Raw genomic sequence first — 12,416 nt, 5'->3', positions numbered from 1 at the left:
CTTAGGTCTGATAGGGGTGGTGAATATGGAACTATTTTTCTTAAGAATTTTTGTGAAAAGAATGGGATTATCCATGAAACTAGTGCCCCTTATACTCCTCAACAAAATGGCATAGCGGAAAGAAAATATAGAACACTTAAAGAAATGATGAACGCTATGTTATTAAGTTCTGGTATGTGGGGGGAAGCCATTTTGTCGGCCTGTTATATACTAAATAGAGTTCCCCATAAACGACTAGATAAAACTCCCTATGAATTATGGAAAGGATTTGCGCCAAATTTAATTTTTTTTAAAAGTATGGGGATGTCTTGCTAAGGTAGCTCTACCAGATATCAAGAGGACTAATGTAGGTACCAAAAATTTTGATTGTGTGTTTATTGGATATGCTCAAAATAGTGCTGCTTATAGGTTCTTGCGTTTGAATGATAATTCTATTTGTGAATCTAGAAATGCAGAATTTTTTGAACAAGAATTTCCTTTAACAAAACATGTTAATGAATTGATTTCTTCTTGTAATACTACTTCAGTGCCTTTACATTTGCGTACTTCTTCCTCTGTAACAAATGAACAAGTCAATGAACCTAGAAGAAGTAAAAGGAAGAGAATAGAAAGTAGTTTTGGACCAGATTTTGTTACTGCCTTCATGGTTGAAAACAATGATGTCGATAAAATAAATGATGCTTTTGTATCTACTTTTCTCATTGAGGAAGATCCTAAAACTTATAATGAGGCTGTAACTTCCTGTGATGCCAACTTTTGGAAAGAGGCAATTAATAGTGAATTAGATTCTATCATGTCTAATCATACTTGGGATTTAGTTGACTTACCTAAGGGAAGTAAACCAATTAGATGCAAATGGATTTTTAGAAAGAAATTAAGAACTGATGGAACCATTGATAAATTTAAGGCTAGATTAGTAGTTGTTGGTTACACACAAAAGAAAGAAATTGACTATTTTGATACATATTCTCCTGTTACTAAAATTTCCACAATTCGTTCTCTTGTTGCTTTGGCTGCTATTCATGGACTTATAGTGCATCAAATGGATGTAAAGACAGCTTTTCTTAATGGTGACTTGAGAGAGGAAATTTATGTGGAACAACCTGAGGGCTATGTGATTCAAGGTCAAGAGAACAAAGTGTGTAAGTTGAGAAAATCATTATATGGCCTTAAACAGGCTCCCAAACAATGGTATGAAAAATTTGACCAAACTTTGGTAAGTGATGGTTATATTGTGAATTCATCTGACACTTGTGTTTACTCTAAATTGTTTGGACAAGAATGTGTGATAATATGTTTATATGTTGATGACATGTTAATTTTCGGTACTAATGTGACTGTAGTGGAAAAGACCAAATTATTCTTATCTTCTCATTTTGATATGAAAGATCTAGGAGAAGCTGATGTGATTCTTGGAGTTAAAATGAGAAAAAGTGATAATGGTTTTTCCTTGTGTCAGTCACATTATATTGAAAAGATACTTAAAAAAATTTAACTGTTATGATGAATTACCTGTGAGAACTCCCTATGATCCTAGCATACATCTTAAGAAAAACAATGGTTCTAGTGTTTCACAAACTGAATATGCTAAAATCATAGGGAGTGTTATGTTTCTCATGAATTGTACTAGACCTGACATAGCATATGCTGTGAGTAGACTAAGCAGATATACTCACAATCCAGGTAATGAACATTGGACTGCACTTCGTCGCTTACTCAGGTATCTTAAAGGTACTATGGATTGGTGTTTGCATTTTCATAAATTTCCTGCTGTGTTAGAAGGATTTTGTGATGCAAATTGGGTTACTGATAATGATGAAGTAAGTTCCACTAGTGTATATGTTTTTACTTTAGGTGGAGGTGCCATATCATGGAAGTCTTCCAAGCAAACTTGTATAGCACGTTCAACTATGGAATCAGAATTTATTGCTCTTGATTTAGCAGGTCAAGAAGCTGAATGGTTGAGAAACTTGTTGGCAGATGTGCCATTGTGGGGGAAACGGTCTATACCAGTTTCTCTTCATTGTGACTCTGAAGCAGCTATTGGAATTGCTAAGAACAGTGTTTATAATGGAAAAAGAAGACACATATGCATTAGACACAGTTCAGTCAGAGAATTGTTAAAAAATGGTGTGATCTCATTACAGTTTGTTAGATCAGAGAACAACTTGGCAGATCCGTTCACTAAAGGTCTAACAAAGAAAGTTGTACTTGAATCGTCGAGGGGGATGGGGCTTAAGCCTTTGTGTTGAGGAAAGTATGGTGGATACCATCAATGGTCAAACGAAACCATATGATTACTCTATTGTATTACATTTCTCATCTCCATGACATGTGGTAATACATTGTGGATAGGTTGAACTTTCAGTTCTTAATGAGTGCATAGCCTTAATTATTAGGTGGTCCATATGAATTGGACTTGATGGACTCACCGCTTGTTATTTTGAAAGATGAGAATTTTTTGCTCTAAATGAATCCATAGCCTCTATGGTGGTGCTTTTGAGACGCACTTGATGGATTCAACTTCGTGAGAGTGAAGGTGGGCCGCCTTCTATGAAAGAACTAGGCTTTCTTTCTAGAGCTCTCATTAGTATCCAAGGTGTGCGCATGGCCATTAAAAGCGTTGGTTTGTAATATCGCGGAAATCACAAATATTAGAGAAATACATGTGTTGTAAGGGTCTCAATTGAAAACTTGGTAGTTCAAGAGTAATTCACTACCTAGACACAATTGTTGCCTTACTTCACTATGTATCAATTCAATCATTATGATATTGATACTTAAATGTTACTCTCTCTTTTGCCCAGAAATTGTTTTTTTTTTAAACTCCAGCTTTACCATTGGTGGGGGATTGTTGGACAATGGCAAACTGAAGCCACAATTGTTTCATTGTGATGTCCCACATCGGAAATATAATATTCATTTTCTTTATTCCCAAATTTCCTAACTGATTTTAATCAGTTTTGATTGTTATTCTTTTAACAAATATTTCCTTTTTTTAAAATGCTCTTGATTAGCTATAAACCAAATAGCATAACCTCCACTTTATTAGCAATTCTCTAACGGTCATTTTGTTAAATGTGTAGCTAATAAATATGATTTGTGGACAGGAAAAGAAAAATATGTTTTTCATGGTTTTGCTATTAAAAAGAGGACTGTCATAGTCTTGCACGGTTGGGCACAGACAGAAAATAATTTTCAATTCTTTTCTTATTATCTACTTCTAAAATTCTGGGCAATTGTTCTGTGATTTCCATAGCCTAAGGCCACGAGTGCACGATTTCATAGGCTCGTTGTGTTAACCTTGGGGAGCAGTCGGCAAACTAGATTGCATCAAGGTCTAGCTGAATTTTGCTTTCAAGGCAGTGATTTTTCACGGCACAACAAACCTCAAATCTGTGTTATATTTTTCTGTTTTGTACTTCTGACTTCTAGTTTTTTCCAACAATAAAAATAGTATACAGTAGTACTGGTCCTCGTACGTGGGAACGTTATTACATGTTATGATTTTTCTCCATATATCGTTTTCACATGTGGCAGAATTGTGATGAAATATTCAAGCTATTAGACTTTATGATCAATTTGATTTGTGGGAAGAAAAATAAGAGAGAAAAATGAAGTTTGAAATTTGAATTGGAAACAAAGTTTAAAAAAATAAAACAATTTTGTTTTTGTTTTTAGAAGTTAATTGTTTTTCTTTCACTTTCTCTCTAATCAAACATATCATTAGGTTGTAACTAAAAAAAATACCATTAGGGTTATTTTGGTAAAGGAAAAAAGAAGAAAAATAAAGGAAAGTTTTCAAAATTTTCGCTAATGTCATCTAAGTAACTAAAAATATTAAAAGTATAGTCATCAATGATGCTAGACTTTTTCACATGAATAATACAAAGATTTTTTTTTTACACAGATGATACAACTTTAGATTTATTTCCCTGACGATACAATTCACTCTTGCTATTAAGAAATCGGTTCACCCTTAACTCATTTCTCATCTTTGTTTTTTTGTTTTTTTTAACGTTGAGAATTCCGGTTACTGAATTTCTCAACATTGTTTTTGTTTGTTTAAATTTTTTATTTTTATAATTTTTTATTAAAATAAAATACAAATTAAGTTAACATGAAAAAAATGAAAATGACAAACAATACAATATATATATATATATATATATATATATATGATTAAAATTAGCATTGCTAACTTAAGCTTACGTTTCCATCACGACGAGAACATTTGCTTTTAGAATGTCCTACGTTTCGACAAATGAACATGTTTTTTGCTGACCAGTTCCCTTATAATCATTTTGGTATGTATCATGGGGAGATTTTGGACCAACCTTTGTATTTCTTAGCATGTCTGGATTGGACCAGATTGGTGGTGATTAATTATTTGGAAATATTCAAGGTATAATCTATCTTTCGCATGTATGAGTAGAAGAAGAAAAAGAGGGATCGAGAGAAAATAAAAAAAAAATGAGAAAATAATAAATATGATACGTGATGTATAACATATGACATGATTCATCCTCCTAAAACATATTAAAGTCTATCAGAAATAGTATTTTCTTTCTTCTCTCTTGTAAGAAAACCATATGCGTCAAATTTGTTGGCGTAATCAGCTAGCATTGCTTACTTAGGATATTATATGATTATTTGACATTGATTAGTTAGGATATTATATCTCAAATTAGTCATATATTTTTCTCATCTTTTCTTGTACATATCTGTCTCATAATTATATTTCAAATGTATATATATCCTTGCACCTCAATCAATAAAATTGACTACCCCAACTATCTATATTCTCTATAAAATCAAGAGAAAATAGTGATTATATTATTACACATGAAATGCAATGTAGGGTTCAGATGCTCTTTGCTACCAAATTTAAGTGATGTCTTGGTTTCTTCTCCTTTAGTGATTAGGAAGTCTTTGGGTAAATTTCTCTAGAAGCATTTTTAGGACAAGAAAATAAGAAGAAAAATAAAATAAAATGAGTTTCTTCTTAAGTTAAATTAGCTTTATATTAATTAACCATTAACAAAATTATAAAAACTCTCATATAACTTTTCTAAAAGATGAGAAGACAACTATAAATTAGTAAATGAAAAGTTAATTTTAGCTTATATATGAAGAAGTTTATTTTGTTTTTTTTTTCCTTTTAAAAGTGCTTCTAAAAAAGTTTATCAAGCATGCCCTAAGCCTTGCTAGCGGCATTTGCATACATTAGGGTGATGAATGACATATGAAGAAATGGCTTCCAAGACAATATATGTACAAGGGAGTGGTAGTGATTGATATGTTTAAATCACAAATTTCTACAACTCATTTGTTTATTTTATTGATTGAATTGAAATAGCCAAAATATCGGTGGAAAACCCGTTTGCAACTGGTTCTTCATGGTGACAAATCTGGTCACAAGCTTATTTAGCGACCGTATTTAACTAATTTGTGACCGATTGTTGTGGTCACTAAATGATGTTCTTTTCCTTGCAGTGAATGCCAACAATATCCTTGAGTTTTTTTTGGCATGGAGAAATGCAATCTTGAAACCTCCATGGAAATTCTGAGTTTCACTATTTAATTCTTTCTTTTAGCATTAGGAGCAAGGCTTTGAGTCTGAGCCTTGAAATAGGCAACAAATTGGTCCTTAAGTAGGCATAACTTCTTTGACACCTGCATGGTTGCGAAAGTCTTGGCTCCATCTGAAGAGCTTAGGAAATTTCTCACATGTGAACAATTGCAGCCCATTTATATCTTGAATTATAGGTATGAATACAACAACAATATCCACATAACCAAACTCCTCTCCACCTAAAAGCTTGCCCTTCAACTCATTCTTATACGAGATAAAGTACTTAGTTAGACTGAGGGGACACTTGACACACTCAAACTAAGTACCCCCTTTGACAACATATTCACATATTTTATACAGCACGTCTTGACCCTCAACATATACGGACAATGAGAATCACTCAGCCGTGATTATCACCAATAAACTCACTTAAGGATAATTACTTGATTAGAAGTGTCTAAGCATGATTAGAAGGTGTATTACACAACTGGTAATCAGCCATTGCAGCAGCACTTCACTTCTCTTTTGACGTATGCAACTATCCAACACTATTAGAAAATATGCTTTCTACATCGGTTATTTATGACTTTCAACATCGGTTTTTGAACCGATGTTGAAAGTACCGACGTTGATAGTATTATCGTTAACATTGGTTTTTTAAAAACCGATGTTAACGGAAATTACCAACATCGGTTATATAAATAACCGATGTTGCTAATATGAATTACTCCCAAAAAAATGTATATTAATGTTGAAAGTTAACATCGGTTTTCTGTAAAAAAAAAAAACCGATGTTAACGAATGTGTTAATATTGACAGTTAACATCGGTTTTTTGTAAAAAACCGATGTTAAGGAATGTGTTACTATTGACAGTTAATATCGGTTTTCTGAAGAAAAAAAATCGATGTTAACGAATGTGTTACTATTGACAGTTAACATCGGTTTTTTGAAATAACCGATGTTAATTAATGTTAACATCGGTTTTCTGTAAAAAAAAACCGATGTTGTTTTCAAGAATTTTTTTAAATAATGTTTATGTTTATACAAAAAAAAAACCAAAATTTAACCTATAAATTTAAAATCAGACCACACAGCACACAACATATATCATTTGCATTCTGCTTTCAAATAGGTTTTAGCAAAAAACTAGCTATCAACAAAGGTTATTCAATGTTAAAATGAAACAACAATTGTAAAAAATGTAATGCAAAGTATGTAAACTAATTAAGTAACCTAAAGTTACATAGTTGCCTAACATCCTATGTTTGATTTCTAACTTTTAGATAATACTATGCCTACTGGATGCGAAGCGCCTTGAATCTCTCTGCTTCCAATGGTCTAACTTCATTAAAATACTGCATGATCAAATAAAAAAATAAATTAATAATGTAATAATAATTATAAGAAAACCAACTTTGTTTGAAATAAACAATTACCGTCTCTCAATTATTCCTGAAAGATCCTAAGATTATCGTGGACATCCAGTGCATCACGTAGTAACCACAATCAGTGATTCCTTTTTGTCTATTACACTAAATACATAATGAAATTTGGATATTAATTAAACGTTAACTACAATTAGTGTACACACACATAAAATATATATAAGTAGAAGTTTTATTTGAATCACGTACCTTAACAACAATTCACTTAGCAACAGCATTGGATTTAGGTTGTGGATTATCAAGTCCTTTCAAAGCACTAGTGTTGAATATGAGGAAAATTAAAATATTGATGTTGTTGAGTTATGCCAATGAAAATGTATTGAAAACAATACTGACCTGTTAATTATTCTCTTAAGGTAGTTGTCTGGCCTGTTATATAAAGAACAAAACCAGACAACTTGGTTTTTCTTAGGCAAAATGACGACCATTTGCCAGTGTCCGCTGCAGTAGAGACGAATATGGGTAATTGCAGTAGTATAGATTATTTAAATTCAGTTGTTGTGTTTGACTTACCCATTCAGGTAGGCTCCAAGGTAAACATCTGATTTTGAACTCTGTATCAAACTCTTGATGTAACTTTCGGATTCAAATTGTGATTGCCCAGATCTCTGAATGGACTGTAGCTCGAGGAATTCATACACATCAGAATTCTCCGCTCACACACTTGTCTCAGTCAGATGGCTGTGTTGGTAAGCCAAAGTTAATTATGTATGAATTTAAAACAATTACTTTGGTAATTAAAAGTAATCTAAAATGGCTTATAGAATCCACAACTGTATAACAAATATGCTGAGACATTGATCACCATGTGCAATTTCAGAGAAATCTTCGTGCTTTATATACAACGGGAAGTTTTGATTAAACACCCCGAATATGGTAGCATCCCACATAACCTGGAGAGGCTTCAAAAACAGTTGTGAGATGGTCAATGTCATCAGGTACAGGGGATCATCGACCTCATCATCCGGGCTTTCTGGAGGTTTTGCTGGAGACACAACTGCCTATTGATCAAACATAGTTAATTAACAAGTTTTGATTACATTGAACAAATTAATGGAAAAAAATAAACATATAATCAGAGTAAAATATTTGTTCTAATAAACGCTTCACATGATGTGTTGGCCAAGAAAGGAAGGTGTTAAGTGCCTGTCCCACTAAGGTAACACTACTACAAAAAGCAGTTTTAACATCGATTTATTAACATCGGTTTTGGACAAAACCGATGTTAAGTTAAACACAGTGGCATATTTGTAAATAAAGTATTATTCTTAACATCGGTTTTCCAAAAAACCGATGTTAATGCATACACATTAACATCGGTTTTTGAAAAACTGATGTTAACATCATTAGTTAACATCGGTTTTTCAAAAACCGATGTTCACGTATGATATGTTAACATCGGTTTTTCAAAAAACCGATGTTAATGCATACACGTTAACATCGGTTTTTCGGAAAACCGATGTTAACATATCACGCGTTAACATCGGTTTTTGAAAAAACCGATGTTAATATAAACTTTTTTTAATTATTTATATATTTAAAAAAATATATATTGCGTTATTAATTATATTTTAATTAAAAAAATAATAATTAATAAATAATAATAAATTCAAAAGGTAAACATTTAAAAATTAAACTAAATTTTTAAAATGAATTTCGTAATTTTATTTTTATTATTTCATGATTATCATTTAAATATAACACACATTTATATAAATTATTTGATATTAGTTAATTTGAAAAAAAAAACTGTTTTTAATAATAGAGTTTAACTTTTATAGAATTTTTATAGAATGTTGGTAAAATCAATTATATCGTAAAAAAAATAAACTTTATTACTAATATATTTTGATTTAATTGTTATAAAAATAAAAAAAAATCTTCATAAAAAGGTAAATGGAGAATATTGTTTAAAAATTCTATGAAATCCTACTATATTTATGTTATCGTATTATCTTTAAATTAAAAATAAATTAAAATATTTGTATATATTAATTTGATTTATTGAAAATATATGTTACTGTGGATTAATTTAAATAATTATAGTTATCTCATATATTTGTAGGATTTAAAAAAAATGATATTTTCATTATTTCTAAACAAAATAAAAAGGCAAATAAAGTGACCATGATGATAAAATAACACTCAGACGTGCATACGAATTCTTTTAATTTATAATTGTTGATAATTAAATTATCGATACCAAAACAGTTTTTTAAATAAGTAAAGAAACCCGATGCTTTGCATCTTAAACGGGATGTAGTAGTGTAGCTGCTTTAGGGCCACCAAAAGGAAGGGGCATGAAAGGAGAGATAATGTATTTTTTGAAATAATTAGCATTCTATTTATCATAAAGAATTAAATAAAAGAGATAGAATTATTCAAAATAAGATACATAATCATTATGTTTATGTTTTTTTGGGTGCATAATCATTACCTTTGTGAATTTAATATAGGAAGTCGATATTTAAAACTTAAAATTCAATACTACATATTTAAATTATATTTCAATTAAATTTCAATAATAATTTTTGAAGAAAAAAACAGTATCCTTAATATAAAAGGAGTTACGTAGTTTAATAAAAAAATAATTGTTAAAAAATTATTCAATTAAAAAAATCAAATCATATTTTCTTTTCTTATATATTATTATCCACACATTTCCTTCTTTTACATTAATGGCCATTAATGGCTTTATCTAAAATACTATTTCAGTATATAATACATTTATCTTCTCTCATATAAGAATTTGTGTGAAAAATAAATCACTCACTCACTTTTTAGTATAATAATCATAAATTATATAAAGGGAATTGATAAAAGCCAACTTATTATTATTATATTAATTAATTAATTGTATAGAAGTAATGTAATTCTATAGTTTAGTGGCAAAAGGGCGTGAAACTTCCAGATCCATATTTGGAAACTATCAAAATTCTATCAACTTACTCAAGCCATATTCCAGATCCATATTTTCTGAATTTTTAAAATTAAAAAAATCCTGAAAGGATAGGGAGCACGTTATTCCCTCTTCAGTCTCTCCGTTCTTTCACGCGACTTCCCTCTTCAACAACGCCACTCCCTTTATCACGACGGAGGTGACGACCGGAGGACGGCGCTTCCTACTTCGTTTTCTGGCACGGTCCGAGTTCTCTCTTCACTCTTCAGTCATCTCTCCCCCTTTTCCGGCACTGTCCGAGGCGGTCTCACTTCTCTCTCCCTTTTCCGACGAGGTCACCATTGTTTGTGCGTTTTCCGGCGAAGTACTCTCCGTGATTTTCTCTTTTTGCGCTCGATTTCTCTGCATTTTATCTGTTATGTACTTTGAAATTTGATTTCTCCCCTGTTTTTGAAATTTGATATAAAAAAATTGATGTTGTGTTATGTTTTGTTATGTTTTTTTATGTTCTGACTTCTCAGTTCTCATGTTCTGTTTTCTTTTCTCATTTCTGATGTTGTTATTATTGTGTGGTTGTGTTGCTTGAAAAAATGTCTACAACTGTTGGAGGAGAGGGTCAGTTCTAGTGCTACTCGTAGATTTGCTTCCTCATAACTGTAGATGATCATATTTCCAAATCCATAGCTACTCTCCGTAAAACCCTAACCAACACCACAATCTCTGTCAATCGAAGCCCCAAACGCCGTTTTGCAAACGCGTCGTGAACTGACGCACGACATCCTAGCCCAAAGCCTTTTTTCTTTTTCTTTTTTTTCCATTCGTTTGGGGTGTGTTTGGTTTAGACCAGAGAAATAAAGTAGATAGAAATAGAAGGAAGATAATTTGAAAAAGGAAAAATAAATTAGAAATGTAATGATATGATTGTGTAGAAAGATTGGCCTTGCACTTTTAGTCTTGTCTTAAATAAGCGAGTTTTTTTTTATCTGTGGAGTTACGATTTCTTATGCAGGTAGGAGCTACTGCATCAATGCTGGTAAGATGCCCCTTTGAATATCAATTTGTATCACTTGTAATTTGGGTTCTCGTAAGTCACTAGATCACAACTGTAAAATAGTTACTAGTATTCCTTTTTGCTATGGTCTTTTTTTCTTTAGAGCTCACTCATTTATATAATGTTTTGTCTGCAATGGATTAATTAGTTGTGTGCATTTGGTGAAGCTTTATTGGCCCTCTTATTTGACTTGTTGAGTTGTTATGCATTACAGATGCATGTGAATCTAATCTTGTTAAACCGTTGTTTCTTTCTAAATATATAGTTTTGATGGTGAGTAGAGTCATCAGCTACTTGTAATTCATTGGTGTCTCTGGGTGAGCTTGGGCGAGGGACACTGCAACTTCTGATGGGCAAGCCATTGCGTAAGTGTCTATTGGGAGATTAGTTGGATATGTTTTTGTCCCTTATGGTTTCAGTATTCGTGATTAATTTTATAGCTTCTGGTGAGACCGACACTGCAACTTCTGATGGGCAAGCCATTGCGTAAGTGTCTATTGGGAGATTAGTTGGATATGTTTTTGTCCCTTATGGTTTCAGTATTCGTGATTAATTTTATAGCTTCTGGTGAGACCATCTCCTGATTTGTCTTTCGTATTTCAAATATTTGACAGGGATTCAGTATTAGAACATCTTGTGCGGATGGTGCAGTGTCGCGGATTGTTTTCTACCCACTATCATCGATTAGCTGTTGATTATCTCAAAGATCCAAAAGTATTACCAGTTTTTTATCCGGTGTAATCATCAGTGGTAAATTTTCAGTCTAAGTACCTTAAATATGATTTAATAATTATATTATTCTAAGTATTAATTTTTTTAAATTATATGACAATTAGATAATTCGTAAATCAACGTAAAAAAGGGTAATTATTATTTTTGGTAGCTGATAGTTGTTAACAAGATTGAGTTTCCAAAATAAAAATATATATTGTCAAAAGTTTATCAAATCTACTTGAGAAATTTTTTGATTATTTAAGGGGTAGCAATTTCTAAATCTTAATTGTTGGATTTTATGTTTAAATCACAATATTGTACAATTTATATAAATAAGTTTCCTTTTGATATATTGGTAGTATAAAAAATTGTATTATTAATTAATTAAAGGTTACCTTAAATATGACTTAGTAATTATATTATTCTAAGTACTAATTTTTTAAATTATATGACAATTTAAATTGGATACTAATTAGATAATTCGTAAATCAACGTAAAAAGGGTAATTATTATTTTTGGTAGCTAGTAGTTGTTAACAAGATTGAGTTTCCAAAATAAAAAATATATTGTCAAAAGTTTACCGAATCTACTTAATTTTCTGATGATTTAACGGGTAGCAATTTCCAAATCTTAATTGTTGGATTTTATGTTTAAATTACAATATTGTGTTTACTTTTTTAGCTAACCATACAATTTATATAAATAAGTTTCCTTTTGATATTTTACCAATG

The 12,416-nt window shown here is 31.2% G+C and overlaps 1 long non-coding RNA gene and 1 pseudogene across 3 annotated transcripts; one reads left to right on the top strand and one right to left on the bottom strand.

Annotated features, from left to right (window-relative positions):
* Positions 1 to 5,580: 5,580 nt before the first annotated feature.
* LOC114396743 overlaps positions 5,581 to 12,416 on the bottom strand; it is a 37,337-nt pseudogene continuing 30,501 nt past the window's right edge.
* Positions 9,983 to 11,721, top strand: LOC114396745. 3 transcript variants are annotated; one of them, XR_003663329.1, is made up of 3 exons: positions 9,983 to 10,267; positions 11,237 to 11,457; positions 11,586 to 11,721. It is a non-coding gene; the product is annotated as an uncharacterized LOC114396745 (long non-coding RNA). The 3 variants fall into 3 exon arrangements; XR_003663328.1 differs by having other exon boundaries at positions 9,993 to 10,284; positions 11,237 to 11,336; XR_003663327.1 differs by having other exon boundaries at positions 9,997 to 10,267; positions 11,237 to 11,336.

This window comes from Glycine soja, chromosome 18 (assembly GCF_004193775.1).
Source record: "Glycine soja cultivar W05 chromosome 18, ASM419377v2, whole genome shotgun sequence".
In the NCBI taxonomy this organism is placed as follows: Eukaryota; Viridiplantae; Streptophyta; class Magnoliopsida; order Fabales; family Fabaceae; genus Glycine; species Glycine soja.
The sequence above is the reverse complement of the archived record's forward strand: the minus strand, read 5'-3'. Positions and strand labels throughout refer to the sequence as shown.